This window comes from Arvicanthis niloticus, chromosome 23 (assembly GCF_011762505.2).
Source record: "Arvicanthis niloticus isolate mArvNil1 chromosome 23, mArvNil1.pat.X, whole genome shotgun sequence".
Taxonomy (NCBI): Eukaryota; Metazoa; Chordata; class Mammalia; order Rodentia; family Muridae; genus Arvicanthis; species Arvicanthis niloticus.
The window spans coordinates 28,907,856-28,924,657 of NC_133430.1; the positions used below are offsets into that span (position 1 = coordinate 28,907,856).

At 42.9% G+C, this 16,802-nt stretch overlaps 1 pseudogene; it reads right to left on the reverse strand.

The window, feature by feature from the left end:
- Positions 1-15,423: 15,423 nt before the first annotated feature.
- On the reverse strand, positions 15,424-16,416 carry LOC143436908 (SNW domain-containing protein 1 pseudogene; annotated as a pseudogene).
- Positions 16,417-16,802: the final 386 nt, after the last annotated feature.

Here is a 16,802-nt window from a genome sequence, read left to right on the forward strand (position 1 = left end):
AGCTGAAATTGTTGCAGCCACCGGTTTGCAGTTCAAATAAACCAAGGAAGGTCAGCTGGGAATGGGAAGTCCAAGAATCGAGTCCTTTCTCAGTCCCAAGAGGCTAGTTGTAGAAGGAGGTTCCAACAGATTTGCTGGCAAGTCAATGCAAGCAAAGAAGACTGGGTCTTCCTTCTTCCAATGTCCTTATATAGGTCTCTAGGAGAAGGTGTGGCCCAGATTAAAGGTGTGAACCACCACACCTGGACCTGGGACCTGCTTTGTTCCAGGCTCACCTTGAATTCAGAGATCTCCTAACATCAGAATCCTGGGATTAAAGGCCTGTACTATCTTGCCTGGGCCTAAGCTTTTCACAGCCACTATGCCTCAAGATCTCCCTGCCAAGATCCAGGTCAGAAACTTGTATTTTCTGTTCTGAAGATTAGATCACAGGTGAGCCCTCCTATTCTAGATTGTAGTTCATTCAAGATGTAGTCAGGTTGACAGCCAGGAATATCCAGTAACATGTGGGAAATCAAAAATGCATAGATCAAAACCTGGTATGTAGGATTGAAAGAAAAGAATAAATACGTGTTCTTCCAGTCAAGTCTCATTTTCTTTTCTTTTCTTTTCTTTTCTTTTCTTTTCTTTTCTTTTCTTTTCTTTTTTTTTGGGGGCGGTGTTGGAGGCAGTGTTACTCTGTGTAGCCCAGTCTATCCTGGAACTCACTCTGTAGACCAGGCTGGCCTCGAACTCAGAAATCCGCCTGTCTCTGCCTCCCAGGTGCTGGATTAAAGGTGTGTGCCACCACCACCAGGCCAAATCTCATTTTCTACAGGACATATCATTTGGGGTGCTTGTACCATGATCATCCTTTATTGTCCTATGGTCATATAGAGAACAGCAATTTTACTGCAACACAATTGTGAAAGTAGGTCTGTAAAACTGATTGGGTGACATGGTGAGTAAAAGGCTCTTGGTGCCATGCTTGAATACCTGAGTACAGTCTCAGCTAGATGGAGAAAACAGACTCTCTCAGGTGGTTCTTAGACTTTCACACAGATGTTGTGGCAGTTTCATACACACACACTACATGTAACAAAACTTATTTTATAATTTTATTTTATGTGTATAGGTGTTTTGTCTGCGTGTATATCTGTAATAGCAACTAGAAGGCCACAGATGCCAGAGAACTAGAGGCTCCCAAGACCCCAAGGGAATGATTTGACCAGATAAGAGGAGATAGAACTGTAGAGACCACTTCTAGTAGGTAAGCATGGCCCCAGGTGTTAAGATGGATTTTACCAGAGAAGAGAGAGAACCTGTAGAGACCAGTTCTAGTAGGTAGGCATGGCCACAGGTGGGATGATTGGGCCACCCACCCATCTCAAAGTTTTTAATCCAGAAATGTCCCTGTCCAAGGAAGAACAGAGACCCAAAAATGGAGTAGAGACTGAAGGAAGGGCCACCTGAAGACTGCCCCACCTGGGGATCCATCCTGTCTATAGACACCAAAGACAGACACTGTTGCAGTTGCCAAGAGGGACTTGCTGTCAGGAACCTGGTATGAGTGCTCCTTGGGAGTTTCAGCCAGCAAGTGACCAATACAGATGTGAATGCTTGGAGCCAACCATCAGACTCAGCTCAGGGACCCTGGTTGGAGAACAGATGGAAGGACTGGAGGAGGGGAGGGGCATTGAAACCCTATAAGAAGAACAACATCAGGTAGCTGGACAACTCAGTACTCCCAGGGATTAGACCACCAACCAACCAAAGATTATACAGGGAGGAATCCGTGGCTCCAGATATATATGTAGCAGAGGATGGCCTTGTCTGACATGGATGGGATGGGAGACCCTTGGTCCTGTGGAGGGTTGATGTCCCAGTGTAGGGGATGCTGTAAGGGTGGAGTGGGAGAGTGTCAGTGGGTGAGTGGGGGAGCACCTCATAGAGGCAAAGGAAAAGGAGAGGGAGATTGTGGGATGAGGGGCTTGTGGAGGCCTAATCTGGAAGTGAGATATAATCAGTCATTTGAAAAATAAACGAATGGAATGAATAATAATGATTTTAAAAAAATGACCCTTATCCTTGGTGCCTAGAAGTCAGTATTCTACTAGCAGCCTTCAGATGAAGATGTAGAATTCTCAGCTTCTCCTGCACCATGCCTGCCTGGATGCTGCCATGTTCCTGCTTTAATGATAATGGACTGAACCTCTGAACCTGTAAGTCCATCCCAAATAAATGTTATTCTCAAAAGAGTTGCCTTGATTATGGTGTCTGCTCACAGCAGTGAAACCCTAGCTAAGACAGAAGTTGGTACCAGGGACTGGGGTGTTGCTGTGATAGGCCTGACCATGCTTTTGTTTGGAAAAATGTGGATCTGGGGACTTTAGATTTGGAAAGCAGTGGAATGCTTTAAATGGGGCTTGAAGGGCTATCAGAGTAGGAATATGGAAAATTTTGTGATTTGAATTGTGCAGAACTGGCCCAAGAGGATTCAGTGGAAAAGAAATGCAATATGTGGCCTAGAGACTGTTTTTGTAGTATTTTAGTGAAGAAAGTGGCTGCTTCTTTCCCTTGTCTGGAGTCAGCCTGAGGCTGAGGTGAAGAGACTCAGGTTAATTGCATTAACAATGGAAGTTTCAGGAATGCCCATTATAGACTTTGTTCTCTGGTTATATCTCATGAAGAACTTTGGGAATAAGCATAGCAAACTTAGAAAGGAAAAATATGAAATATGTAGTTCCAGTATTAAAGGGGTAGGCACCAGGAAGTGAAATAGAACTGAACCCTGTGTTCAAGGACATTAAATTGAATTAATGGAGTGGTGACCTTGGGGCATGGTCCTACCCAGCTAAATTTAGATCCTTTAATCCCCTGAGATAAAGCCAAGTACTTCTCTGAGTTCAAGGCCAGCCAGAGACAGAGCAGGCTCTAGGTTTCTCTTCCTTAACCATTACCTCCAGCAAAAACAAAAAAAAAAAAAAAAACAAATGAAAAGGATCACTGCTCTGACACACAGAGTGTTGATAGCAGCACTAGTCTGTGGACTCAAACATACACACTTAGAAGGCAGTTTGATTATATCTGTAGCAAACATGGATTCCTGTGCAGAGTTCTTGGTTCTGCTTCTAGAAATTTGGCAAGTATTTGACATTGAGCTAGGACAGGAAAGTAGGCTGCATAATAATGGGGACAATAATGACAGTTATAGCTAACATTTACCAAGATAAAATCATCAGAAAGGAATAAGTAATATAATTTAACCATCTCACTCAGTGCCTATGACCTCCAAGAATGGTTAGTGTTGTTTGCTTGCCATTTTGAGACAGGTTCTCATTCTGTTGTCTGGATTCTTTTTGTTTTTCTGGAATACACTCTATAGTCCAGACTGGTCTTAAACTAGAGGCAAAAATCCAAGTTTTTAGCCTCCCAACTGCTCCTAGAGTTACAGTGACCCACCCAAGAAATACTATACTTTCTTCTGTTTTAGAGATGAGGAGACAGGGCCAGAGAGATGTCCTTACTATCCCAGTGTCATAGAGGTGATAGAGACTAGAGACAGGCTTGTCTGGCTTCTGCAAAATCATCAGTCACTCTTTTAACTTAGACTCTCCTTTAAATTTGGCAAATTAAAAGTATTGAGATGGTTGGTCTGAGTGTGGTGGTGGTGTCTACAACTAACTGGTTATAACTGGTTAGATATTTCTTGCTGGTTGTGGCTGCACACCTTTAATCCCAGCATTCCACAGGCAGATAATGAGACCCTCCAAATGAAATAGGGATAAAGGAAATTTCCTCATTACTCTCATTTCCATTAGGGAAGCATATGTAGAGAACCTTTGTTTTGGAAGGGAGTTTAGCAGTATTTATTAAGTACCTGAAAATATTCATATCCCCCTCTGTCCTCATTTTTGAGAGACTCTTTCTATGTAGGTCTGACTGCCCTGGAACTCTCTTTGTAGACCACGTTGACCTCAAACTCACAGAGTCCCACTTGCCTCTACCTGCCATGTGTTGAAATTAAATGTTATACTCTCTCATTTTTTTAAGAGGGAGTCTTGCCTATGTTGCCAAGGCTGGCCCTGAATGCCAGGGCTCAAGAAGTACTCCTGCCTGAGCTTCCACAGTGCTGGGACTACAGGTGTGTGCCATACCATCGATTCAACTTTTAAAAAGTAAACAAAACCAAACTAACCATCACTGGTACTTTTTATGAAGAATGTCAAGGATGCTATTACAGCAGTCATTTTAGTAGGCAAAACAGAGGATTGAGGGGCTGGAGAGATTGGCTCAGTGGCTAAGATGCCTTGCTGCTCCCCCCAACCCCCAGGACCCGATATTTGGTTCCCAGTGTAACAGGTCCTCAGACCTTAGCACAGCTGATTCATGATGAAAGTATCGTTCTGCCTGTATAACTGCACAGAGACAGCACCACCTGCCAAAATGGAAACAAAGAGCTAATCCACCAAAGTCCATAGTTCTAGACAAGTCTCTAAATGTACTAACTAACCTTGCATTTGGCTTCTGTCATTTGGCTGCTGGCTAACTGGTTTTCCTAAATAAAGTGTGTCAACCCAGGATGTGGTTTTGTACTTAAAAGCTCATGGGAAAAGGCTCAGGGCTACACTGGGATCCTGAACACCAGCCGGCTAATAAAGACTTTCTATTGCCTTACATCAATGTCTGAGTAGTGTTTTTTCATAGATAACCCACAACATCAGCATATCACGGGACTCACAACCAATGGAGCACTCCCTCCACAATATGGCATACACTCACCCAGACACAGAACTGAAAAATAAAGAGTTCCACAATTAATTTTGGGAATTAAAAATACATTATGAATAGTATTTTGGAACATTTAGGGACAAGGGAAAGTAAATCTTACTCAAATAAAGCAGATTACCAAATAGTCTTCCCTGCAGGACATGTGCAGTAGATGTTATCTTAAAGGTTGGAAGATATATTATAAAATGATAGTGATGATTATCTATGATGAGTAGGATTATGACTCATAAATACAAATATCTTAAAATGCAGTTGATGAAATTGATAAGTTTTGTTTTTGTTTTATTTGTTTCTTTTTTGATTCAGGGATTCTCTGTGTAGCCCTAGATGTTCTGGAACTTTGTTTGTACAGCAGACTGCCAGATTCCCAGAGCTCTGCCTGCCTCTGCCTCCCAAGTGATGGCATGCACCACCATCACTGGGAAATTTAAACATTTTAACATGAAACTGTAGAATATTTAATATATGAAAATGGTCAAACATATTTGAAAATACGGCAACTAGAATGTATCACCAATACTAGTAAAATGAAATATTTATTTTCATGGAAATGGTTGATTTGCCTGCATGTATGTCAGTGGGCTACATGTGGATCTAGTGCATCAGAAGAAAGCATCAGATCTTCTAGGACTGGAGTTACAGATGGTTGTGAGCAGCCATGTGTATGCTGTGGGTGCTGGGAATTGAACTCAGGTCCTCTGTAAGGGTAATAAATGTTCCAAACCACTGAGTTATCATCCCAGAACTCTCCACCTTTGTTTTAATTTACTATTTCATCAAAAAAGCTGGGTCATTTGACCTGTAAAGATTCTCACAGCTCTGACTTAGAAACATTATTTACAATATTTGTTTATTCTTTAAAGGGAACATTTCAGCAATTTAGAGTAGCACATACTATAAAAGTCTAAAGAGAAATAGTTTAAGGTAGCCTTGGTTACACCAGACCTTGTAGGGGTTTGAATATGCTTGGCCAAGGTAGGGGCACTGTTATAAGACATTGCCTCATTGGAGGAAGTGTGTCACTGTAGGGTTGGGCTTGAACTTCCTCCTTGCCACTTGGAAGTCAGTCTTCTCCTAGCAGGCTTTAGATCAAGATGTACAACTCTCAGCTCAGGGAGGGTGATTCCACCAGAAGTTCTTTTATTGTTGAGAATAGTTCTCCCTACCCTGGATTTTTTTGTTATTCCAAATGAATTTGCAAATTGCACAGAGCAATAGTGAGAAAGACTGTATGGTATTGGTACAGAGACAGGCAGGAAGATGAATGGAATAGAATTGAAGATCCAGAAATGAACCCACATACCTATGATCACTTGATCTTTGACAAAGGAGCTAAAACCACCCAGTGGAAAAAGGACAGCATTTTCAACAAATGGTGCTGGTTCAACTGGAGGTCAGCATGTAGAAGAATGCAAATCAATCCATTCTTATCTCTTGTACAAAGCTCAAGTCCAAGTGGATAAAGGACCTTCACATAAAACCAGATACACTGAAACTAATAGAAGAGAAGGTGGGGAAGACCCTTGCATACCTAGGCACAGGGGAAAAGTTTCTGAACAGAACACCAATGGCTTATGCTCTAAGATTAAGAATTGACAAATGGGCAGGGCAGTGGTGGCACCCGCTTTTAATCCCAGTACTTGGGAGGCAGAGGCAGGCAGATTTCTGACTTCGAGGCCAGCCTGGTCTACAGAGTGAGTTCCAGGACAGAGAAACCCTGTATCGAAAAACCAAAAAAAAAAAAAAAAAAAAAAAAAAAAAAAAAAAAAAAAAAAAAAAAACCAAAAAAAAAAAAAGACTGACAAATGGGACCTCATAAAATTGCAAAGATTCTGTTAGGCAAAGGATACTGTCAATAGGACAAAACAGCAACCAACAGATTGGGAAAAGATCATTACCAATCCTACATCCAATAGATGGCTAATATCCAATATATACAAAGAACTCAAGAAATTGGACTCCAGACAATCAAATAACCCTATTCAAAATGGGGCACAGAGATAAACAAGGAATTCTCAACTGAGGAAACTTGAATGGCCGAGAAGCACCTTAAGAAATGCTCAACATCCTTAGTCATCAGGGAAATGCAAATCAAAACAAACCTGAGATACCATCTCACACCAGTCAGAATGGCTAAGGTCAAAAACTCAGGTGATAGTATGTTGGGAGCTGATTTTAACAGAAACCGGCTATCAGCTTTGCAGCCATCTCAAGCCATATACCCTGACATGAGACTTGTTTTTCAACAGCCTACAACAGCTGAAGCACTCTGATATCCCACATATCTTGTTTTGCTGTTTAGTGCCTCCAGCTGTAAGGCTTAAGTGCTATCCATGCCTACAAGGCATGAGGTGCATGTGCTATCCAAGTGCTATCCATGGCATACATGCCTGTAAGGCACACGTGACATCCAACCCTGCAAGGCACACAGTGAACGTGCTATCCAGGCTATACATGCTTGTAAGGCTTATGTCATATCCACACCTGCAAGGCATATGGTATCCACGAGCCTACAAGGCACGTGGCAAAATCCTATAAATACCCCAGATTTCCCTGCTATGAGAGAGACAATAAGAGAGACAATGAAGGAGAGAGACAATAAAGGAGAGAGAGACTTGATCAGAACCTCTGTCTTGTCTCCATTCTTCGAGTCACATTCCCCTCCATCTTCTCTCTCTCTCTCTCTCTCTCTCTCTCTCTCTCTCTCTGTCTGTCTCTCTATCTGTCTCTCTCTCTCTATCTCTCGACCCTAACAGCCAGACTGAAGCAGTAGAGTGGTCCGGGACATTTTGGCCTTCAAAGCTGGGCAGTACTGGCCTCAACATTTTTGGTGCCTAACATGGGGCAAACTGGTCCTCAACAATAGTAGATGCTGGCAAGGATGAGGAGAAAGAGGAATACTCCTCCATTGTTGGTGGGATTGTAAGCTGGTACAACCACTCTGGAAATCAGTCTGGTGGTTGCTCAGAAAATTGGACATAGCATTACCTGAGGACCCAGCTATACCACTCTTGGGCATATACCCAGAAGATGTTCCAACATATAACAAGGACATATGCTCTACTATGTTCATAGCAGCCTTATTTATAATAGCCAGAAGCTGGAAAGAACCCAGATGCCCTTCAACAGAGGAATGGATACCAAAAAAAATGTGGTACATTTACACAATGGAGAATTACTTAGCTATTAAAAATAATGGGGCTGGTGAGATGGCTCAAATGGGCTGGTGAGATGGCTCAATGGTTAAGAGCACTGACTGCTCTTCCAGAGGTCATGAGTTCAAATCCCAGCAACCACATGGTGGCTTACAACCATCCGTAATGAGATCTGATGCCCTCATATGGGTGTCTGAAGACAGCTACAGTATACTTACATATAATAAATAAATTTAAAAAAAATAATGAATTGGAGAAATTCTTAGGTAAATGGATGGAACTAGAAAATATCATCCTGAGTGAGGTAACCCAATCACGAAAGAACACACATGGTATTTACTCACTGATAAGTGGATATTATTAACCCAAAAGCTTGGAATAGCCAAGATACAACTCACAGACCATATGAAGCTCATGCAGAAGGAAGACCAATGTTGGTGCCATGGTCCTACTTGGAAGGAGTAACAAAATACTCAAGGGAGCAAATATGGAGACAAAGTGTGGGACAGAAATTGGAGAAGGGGCCGTCCAGAGACCATTCCAACTGGGTATCCATCCCATGTGCAGTCACCAAAGGTAGACTGATGTGGATGTCAGGAAGTGCATGCTGACAAGAGCCTGATATAGCTGTCTCCTTAGAGGTCTGCCAGAGTCTGACATATTCAGAGGCAGATGCTCACAGCTAACCGCTGCTCTGATCAAGGGCTTCCCAATGGAGGAGTTAGAGAGAACACTGAAGGAGCTGAAAGGGTTTGTGGCCTTATGGGGAGAACAACAATACTAACCAACCAGAGCTGCCCAGGGTCTAAACCACCAGCCTGGGAGCACACAAGGGGGGACCCTTGACTCTAGCTGTATATGTAGGGGAGGATGGCCTTGTCTAGCATAGGTGGGAGAAGAGATCCTTGGTCCCATGAAGGCTGGACACTGAGTAGGGGGAATTTGAGCATGGGGAGTTGGAAGTGGGGGGTTGGTGGGGACACATCCTCATAGAAGCAGGAAGAGGGGGATGGGATAGAAGGGTTCTAGGAGAGTGGGGGGATAGGGTAAGGGGATAAAATCTGAAATGTAAATATAATATCCAATAAAAAAATTTAAAAAAAAAAAAAACACTCAGCTCTTCCCTTGCCATGTCTGCCTAGATACCACCATGCTCCCACCTTGTTGATAATGGACCGAACCTCTGAACCTGTGAGCCAGACTCAATTAAATGTTGTCTTTACAAGAGTTGCCTTGGTCATAATATCTGTTGACAGCAGTCAAACCCTAAGTGAGACACAGGCTGTATCAAAAGAAGCAACAAACAAATAAACAAACAAAAACCAACAGCAACCATTATCCCACCCAGCCAACCAATCAGAAGAAAAATTCCCACACAATTTTCCTTTCATCAACATTTTATTACCTCTCAAAATAGAGCACAAAGGTGAAGTGGAAACTTCTATTTTTATTTTTATTTTTATTATTTTTTTTCTTTTGGTTTTTCGAGACAGGGTTTCTCTGTGTAGCCCTGGCTGTACTGGAACTCACTCGGTAGACCAGGCTGGCCTCCAATTCAGAAATCCGCCTGCCTCTGCCTCCCAAGTGCTGGGATTAAAGGCCTGTGCCACCACTGCCCGGCTAAGTGGAAACTTCTAAATCTTTGGGAAGTTCATTATGTCAAATCATGCTTTGCTGGGACACACAGGTGAAGGTGAAGGTGAGGAATGCCTTGCTACAGCAAATACCTAAGAGAATGTTTTCCAGATAGAGACACAGGTGAAGGGACATTTTGATACAGCAAACATGTGGAAGGACCTGTGAGGAAGGAGTATCAGTATGACCCCACAGAAAATGGGTGATTAGCACTGAGCCTTGGTGTGGTTTGCTTCACGTCTCTATGCTCACTAAAGACAGGTGGGAATTGGTTTGCCTTGCATAGCATTGTTGAGCTCAACTTGTGATAATGTCACCACTGAAAGAAACTCGCTGAAGCCCTGCACGTGAGGTTGCTGTGGCCTTGCATGAGCCCTGTTGGGCAGCCTTGCAGTTTCTTCAGGATTGAAGGACAGCTGCTGGTTTGTGCCTGGAGTCTACCTGCCTAAAGGTCTGCAGCTGTTGACTTCAACTTCCTGTTTGCTATGTGAAGGAACTCCTGCCATAGAAGATCAAGCTTGCCATCAAAGAGCAATTGCTGAACAGGCCCACTTCCTCCATATCCTAATGACATTTCTCTTCCACTAACTATCTGGTGGCTGGTGGGCTGGAGGAGAGCTTGAACCCTCATCAAATGATGGTTGCAAAAAATTTATGCACACACACACACACACACACAAAAGGGGCTTGGTTCTCTTTGATAGCCACAGTCAATATTTATTTATATAAAATATATGATCTATAAAATATACACAGAGATATTTTGTGTTAGAGGGACTGGGGATTGAACTCAGGGCCTTATACACGATAGACAAGTGCTGTATGGATTGACATCTCCAGACTTCCTGCCCTCTGCTGTAGTGATGAGTAACAAACCCAACCCTTTTCATGCCAAGTATTTGCCACCATGACAGTTAAGCTTCTATCACCCTGACCAAGCATCTGCTACGCACAACTCAAAGGAGGAAAGGTTTAGTTCCCAGTTAGAGGTTTTTGGTTCATGGCCCCACAGAAAATGGGAGACTAGCACTGAGTCTTGGTTTGGTTTTCTCTGCTTCACTATGTTTCACCAAACATATGTATGGATTGGTTTGCCTTACATAGTGTTGTTGAGTTCAACTGGATTGCTTTGGGTCCATGAAAGGTGAGGCAGAACAGTGTGGCAAAGAGCATGTGTTAGGGGAGCAGTAGCTTTCCTGTCAGTGGACAGGAGACAGAGACCAACAGAAAGGGGCCAGGGTGAAAGGTATTTTATGCTAAGGCACTCTTCCAAGGAACCACTTCCTACAACAATGTATTAAGTCATGGCTATGTCAGTACCCTAAGGATCCTGTTGTCTCTGGAAACCCCCTCATATCCACAGCTGTGCTTGATGAACCCTCTAGGCAACTTCCAGGGCAATCAAGCTGAGACCCAAGATTAACATCACAACCACTGAGCCACATCCCAGCCCCTAGCAACCAGTTGTCAAACAATTATGTGGTTTTCTAAGGGCTGTCAGAAGTATTTTTGTATCATAATGAATACAAGGAGTTAAAAATAGTTAATGTGTTTTAATCCATTTATGTTTTTAGCTCATTTAACACAAATTGCCTCATTTTTTAAATCCCTGAGATAGTTTCTCTGTGTAGTCCTGTTTGTCCTGTACCTTTCTCTGTAGATCAGGATGTCCTGAACTCAGAATTTGCTGGCCTCAACTTCCTGAGTAAAGGGATTAAAGCCATGTATCCCCATGATTGAAAATTTCTCATGAATGAGACACACCTGTATTTCTTTAAGGGAGTTACTTATGTCCTTCTTTTTTTTTCTTTTTGGTTTTTTGTTTGTTTGTTTCTTTTTTGCTTTTTCAAGACAGGCTTTGTCTGTGTAGTCCGTGCTGCCCTGGAACTCACTCTGTAGACCAGGCTGGCTTCAAACTCAGAAACCCGCCTGCCTCTGCCTCCCAAGTGCTGGAATAAAGGCATGCGCCACCACTGCCCAGCTATTTATGTCCTTCTTAAAGTCCTGTGTCATCTTCATGAGATGGGATTTTAGATGTGAATCTTGCTTTTTAGGTGTGTTGGGGCATCTGGGACTTCCTGTCATAAAAGAACTGGGTTCCAGTGTTGCTGAGTAGCATCGGGTTCTGTTGCTTATGTTTCTGTGCTTGCCTTTCTCCATCTGGGAATCTCTGCTGTGACCTGGCCTGGCTGTCTCTGACTGGAGCCTGTTTCCTGTGAGCCTGTTTTCCTGGATGTGTTAGAACTCTTGGGGTCAAGCTACATCTGGGTGTGGGCCCAGAGCCTGGGATCCAGAGCACAGGCTCTGCTGCAGCACACAGGTGCATCCTGGAAGGAGCCTGTGTAGCTAGCTGGACCTGGTTGCTGTGTCCCTTGGTTGCAGGTGGTCCCAGTTAGGCCAGGCATTGGGCAGGGGTTAGAGTCTGACCTGTGATCCTAGATGTGTCAGAACACCTGTGGGTCAAGCTGTGTCTGGGCTGAGTGGGTACAGATGCAGAGCACAGGCTCCACTTCTGGGTGCAGCTGGAAAAACCCAGTCAGTGCTCTTAACCATGTGCCATCTCCCCAGCGACAAAACACTGTATTCTATATAGTGTTCTATATGTAGGATGAACTTTAGCTCTCATAAAATAAATGTTAATATACTATTTATATAATAAATACAATACTTATGTGACGTTTCTTTACAAGAACAGTAGGCTAGGATTATGGTGCAGAAAAGATTCATCAAGAGATCATGTGATGGCTGAGATTTCAGGTCCCCATATCCCTGGGCTGGCCTTTACTACATGATGCTCCTGCCTCAGCTTTGTGAGTGATGTCATTCCAGGTGTAAACCACCATGTCCTATTGTATGGGACCTCCACCTCTGGCTGTTGTTTTGGTTAGTTCTGTGTCAACTAGACACCATCCAGGGTCATTTGGGAAGAGGGGACTCTCAGTTGAGGAAAATTCCTCCAGAAGTCTGGCCTGTAGGCAAGTGTGTAGTGCATTTGCTTAATCTGTGATCAGTGTGGGAGGGACCACACCCTGTTTTGAGTGAGGTCCCACTTGGTGTTCCTAGGTGCTATAAAAAAGTAGTCTGAACAAGCCAGGAGGAGCAAAGAAACAAGGATCATTCCTGCATGGCCTTTGCATCAGTTTCTGCCTCCAGTTCCTTTCCTGACTTCCCTCAGTGAAGTGTTCACTGGCAAGTGTAAATGTAGGTGAAGTAAATCCTTCCTCCTCAAGTTGATTTTGGTCATGGTGTTTCATCACAAGAATAGAAATCCTAACTAAGCCGGGCAGTGGTGGCACATGCCTTTAATCTCATCACTTGGGAGGCATGGGCAGGCAGATTTGAGTTCGAGGCCAGCCTGGTCTACAGAGTGACCCTGTCTTGAAAAACCAAAAAAAAAAAGAAGAAGAAGAAAAGAAATTTTAACTAAGACAAATGTTCATCCATTGGGCCCGTGTGGCAGCACCAGTGACCTGCGTATGGAAGAAAGCCTCTGTGTTGTTTGAGTCACATGCATGCAGTGTCCTTGGAGGTCAGGAGAAGTGATTTGATCCCCTTGGACTGAGGTTACAGATGGTTGTGAGCTGCTATGTGGTGAATGAACATGAACAAAGTTGACGTATATGACAGTGATTCTAACTATTGAGTAAAAAAATCCTTCAAAACTGTATTAGCTGCTAACCCATACTTATTGTGAAATGTAAGGATTTGCATCATGGAGTTTTGCAAAAAGGGGCAATGGGAGATGGTGCCAAAGCCCATCTGCTGACCTACACAGATGACCATGTACCCATCCATATTCAGCCATTAGCAAGTAGGCCCTTTTCTTTCTCAGAATCCCACTGGCCTCAACATGACTAGAATGTTCCATTGCTCTCTCTAGCAGTGAGAGTCTTTGCTGTGTACTATCTGCCCCTTTCCTGGCAGAATGAGATTTAATTCACCAAGGTTACTAAAACCAATATTAATGTCCTTGGTCTGCATCTCACATGAGTGCACAACAGAGACAAAGCAGCTCTGATGTTCCTGATGGGTTTTCTCCCTCCAATCACAGGAAGCGTTGAGCCAATTTTGGAGAAGCCATTTTACCAGACCAAGCAGTCCTCTGCTGTATATGTCAGATTTTGTTTTAAGAGATCCCTCCACTGCTTCCTCTGCTTCTTGCCTTCCGGCTCTTGTTCCTTGGAGTGACTGCTATCAGAGCATCTTTTAGAGCCATGGTACTGTTTTGCTTCTTCCAAAAACTTGTCCAAACCAAAAGAATCTTCCTGAAACTCAAGTGGTCCTTCTCGGCTTCTCTGTCTATGGTCTGTACTAGAAAATTCCTTATCAGGAACAAATCTGGGGGAAAAGGAGAAGAGGTCATGAACTACTTCTGTTTTACTGGTGTAAACAGGACCAACCATCAACTGTCTGCATTGGTACCTGTGGGTCTTTATCCTGGTTTCGATGTCATCACCCTAACTACACTGACACATCTCCTATGGAGAGAATCAGCTATACTGGGGTAAACTCAAGGGCTTTTGTAGTCCTCTATCTCTTTATCTAGAATGTTCTTCTCCCAGATGGCCACATGGTTTACTTCCAGGTCTTTGTACTAATATTAGCTTTTACAAGTAAGGCCTCTTCTGACAAGACTTTCCTTTTGCAAGTTTTATATCCCTTGTGTTTTATTTTTCTTTCATCATTGTATTATATACCATACAATTGACTTTATTTGCATTGTTGTTGTTGTTTTAAAGACAGGATCTTACTATTTAACCTGGACCATCCTCAAACTCTCCATCCTCCTGCCTCAGCCTCCTCAGTGCTGGAAGCAGAAGTATACTACCAAGTGAGTTACTCTCATACTAAAGACTTCTTTTACATATGTACTTCTTCCTTTTGGGGATTTCAGTTCTACATTATTTCTGAAATAACTCAATTTTTCTTATACATATAACCTACTTTTGAATGCTGTAAAATACCCTCCCACATGCATGCTCAGTGCATAAAGACCTTAAAAGATGACATATATGTTGTCACAAAGTAACACATAGGGTAGGACTCCAAGCCTATAAGCAATAGGAATTAGGAAATTCATCCCTTATTTGACAGATCCTCACTGATTCTGGAAGCTCAGGCACCTGAGATGCATAGGATTTTTGTTTGTTTGTTTGAGTCTCTCTATGTATTTGGGTTTCTCTATGCAACCTGGCTGTCCTGAAACTCATTATCAGACCAGACTGGCCTTAAACCTATAGAGAGTCCCCTGCCTCAGGAGTATCACCAGGTCCTGCAACACAAAGGTTTTATTTTTAGGACTTATTTTTTTAGACAGGATCTTGCTATATACTCCAGAGTAGCCTTCAACTTGTTGCCCTCCTGCTTCATTTCATGTGTGCAGGAATCACAAGCATGTAACACCACTCCTGACAACACTGTGAAGAGCAATGCTGCACAGCAGAAGAGCCAGAAAGAAATAAGTAAATAAATAAAGCAGTGACCCCCAACCACCTCCCTACCCCTGAACGCTCAACTGTTGGGTTTTTTTTTTCCTGTGAACATTGATATTGGCTTAATTTTTTCTTGGAAATAATTCTAACCTAGAAGTTTGACCTTCATGGAGAATCCTATCTTCAATAAAGAAGTTCTCTCTCTCTCTCTCTCTCTCTCTCTCTCTCTCTCTCTCTCTCTCTCTCCTCTTTCTCCCTCCCTCTTCTCTTTCCCCTCTCTCTTCCCTTCCCCCTTCCCTCTCCCTCCACCCCCCCTCTCTCATACACACACATATACACACACACATACACACACACATACACACACATATCTATGTGTTTCTGATATCTATAATATAATAGAGAGATTTTCATTGAGTGCCTGGCATAGCATCATTTCTACTGTAGTTTAAAAGTGTCCCATGAAGCTGTCTCTCTATTTCTTTGGGGCACACCAGGTCTCAGATGCTGAGTGTGTGCACTTCCACTGAGCTCTGCTCTCAGCAGTTGTCATTTCTATTGGGAATGGTAAGCTAACTGAGGAGCTAAGCTTCAAGGAATGTCCCCAGGCTGCAACTCCTTCCTGAGCAGTCCCCAGGGCAGTCCATAGAGATAGTGTGACAATAATCCCCTTAGAGTTCTTCCACTTGGAAATAAAGAGGGATTTTCAACTCCTGCTGCTTCTTCACAGTCCTCTTCCCAGGAAAGAGGACATTACAGGTGTAGGAGGAGATGGTGGTCCCCGAGGATGTTTCTTATTAATCTTGAATCTTGGAGGCTCCATTGGATCTTTCTGCACTCCTACCATGTGAATAACTTTCTGTTTCACTCCAGAATTGAATATTTACCCTTGCTGAGATGGAGTGGACTGGATATACTGAGCAGAGCCAGTTTGTTGGCCTGCATGAACTCACATGGCCTCAACAACTTTCTTCTCCAAGGTTACTCTTGTCCTTTCTGTTATTTCTTTACTTGTCTCCTCATCAGGCCTTTGCAATTCTGGGTCATATGGATTCATAACTTCCTTTGGAACAAAGTCAGTATATGTGCTATAAATGAACTTGTCTTTGGAATGTCCCTGTCAATCAATTGTGTCATATTTAATATTCCCTTTCTGATCCAAATCAATGGGCAGAGCATTGGACATTTTTTTTCTGTCGCCCCATATCCAGAGGATACTGGGCCACATAGATTTCAGAAAAAGCACCTCCATCTCCAAAATCCTCCAGCAACCATGGAATCCAGCCTTTCCTGTATCCATATGAGGGAGGCTCCCTTTGAGACAAATCCAGAGAGGTCTGCAGTGAACTCTGAGATCCCTCCCTTTCTTCAGCTTCAAGTTGGTCCTGAGATAACTGAGTAAGCACAGGTAAAAAGCTACAGGAAATCAAAGCCAGAAGTTAATTATCACAATTAGCTACAATATTCCTTTTCTCAGCACATAGACTTTTTAATAATTTCTAGAAGCATTCAGTATTCTTATGTGTGGGAAGGAGAAATTACTCAGAGACAAACAGTAAAAACCCCTTGACTACGCCAAGGGCAAATACCTCCCCAGACATAAAAACTAACAGGAATGTTTTTACACAGCTGACAAGCTGCAGATTTCTGTGTTTCTATACTTTATACAGAAGCCAACCTCCAGCTCATGTTGTCCTAATAATCCATCCTAATTTTTGTTTAACAAGGTCTAATTAGGTAGTCCAGGCTATTCTTAAACTTGAACTCTCTAGCCTCAGCCTCTAGAGTTTGGAAATTATAGAGGAATTTC